The sequence below is a fragment of the Neoarius graeffei genome, chromosome 8 (assembly GCF_027579695.1).
Source record: "Neoarius graeffei isolate fNeoGra1 chromosome 8, fNeoGra1.pri, whole genome shotgun sequence".
NCBI classification, from domain to species: Eukaryota; Metazoa; Chordata; class Actinopteri; order Siluriformes; family Ariidae; genus Neoarius; species Neoarius graeffei.
The window spans coordinates 49,629,375-49,630,759 of NC_083576.1; positions in this window are offsets into that span (position 1 = coordinate 49,629,375).

Genomic DNA, 1,385 nt, shown 5'->3' on the forward strand with positions numbered 1-1,385 from the left:
TTAGCCTTATGATAAAAGCCTTTGAACAGGAATCCGATTCATCATTTACTGGCTGGTGAGAAGTGTCTTCTAGTCTTTTCAGGTCAATACTCCGAGACAAGTCAAATTCATTTTACTGTCATTCAATATTTATATAGGATACACTAGCAATTTCATTTTATTTGTAAAACAAAGCAGCTTTACAGAAATCCAGATGTAGAATTAGATCCCTAATAAGCAAATCAAATCCCTCAGATGACATGAAATCAGGAAGCAGTCTTAAAAGGAGCCCACCTCCTTCTGGATAACATGATTAGTAGGATTAGAAATTATTACTCGTCTACAACTGTTGCGTATATTATGATAGGAGATATGCTGATGAGCATTATGATACGAGTCCTGGATGTTCAGTATTGAAGAGCATTTCTTTACCGTATGTGCAGGACAAAATATTGTTCCCCCAGAATTTTCCAGACAATATGCACAGACATGCGTAGAGTATGAAAGAGTATTACGGGTCACTCTAAGGTAAACGTACAAAAGGAGTGAATCAGTATGAATTAGATGACAGTGATACAGACCATCAGAAGTAGTATAAGACCCTGTAAGGAATATTCGGTTTTAAACATGTATGTTTTCTTTTATTTGCAGTTCATTTGGTTCGATGAGACATCGCTGACCTTTTTATATCACATGCGATCCAAATAGTTGGGGTGGAGGAAAATGATAAAGCTGAAGATGTTCATGTTTAGCTCTTCAGACGTGTAGCAGAGACGTGCAGCGTAGCCCCTGGTCATGCTTCATTTGCTGGATTAGAAAGATTACAGCAAAGACTGCGCCCTCAGCCGCTGTCAGAATTCTGCTAGTTTTGTAAAATAATGAACAAAGACATGCTTGGTTTGCCAAGAAAAAGAGTTGTCAGGGTCAGGCACCTTTCATGTTCCCAATTGAATCCTTCATGTTCACTTGAGGAATGTTGTGACAGGCAGTGTCCTGGATCCCTTAACTACTTGTTGTAAAGCAGCCAAGTGCAGATTTTTGTGTGCACATGTATTGCAATTATTCCTCAACACATCATTTTTAAAAATAAACAAATTTCTGTAATTTCTTATACCTGCATATTGATGCAGGATGAACCCATAAGTTGTCTTTACTCAGGCAAATTTTGCACTGCTTATGATTATGCCATCTTATTCGTGTTGTTTTAAATTATTATTACCATTATTATTATTAAATACATTGGTATTTTTATCATGCCTTACCCTGCAGACAGAGATTCTTTCAACATGTACACACATAAAATGGGTGATTTGGATCTTTTTGGGATTGCAGTGTTGCTGAGATGGCAGAAGTGTTCAGAGGGTTTGTGAAACGATAGCAATACTAACATTTTTACACAGCATGCA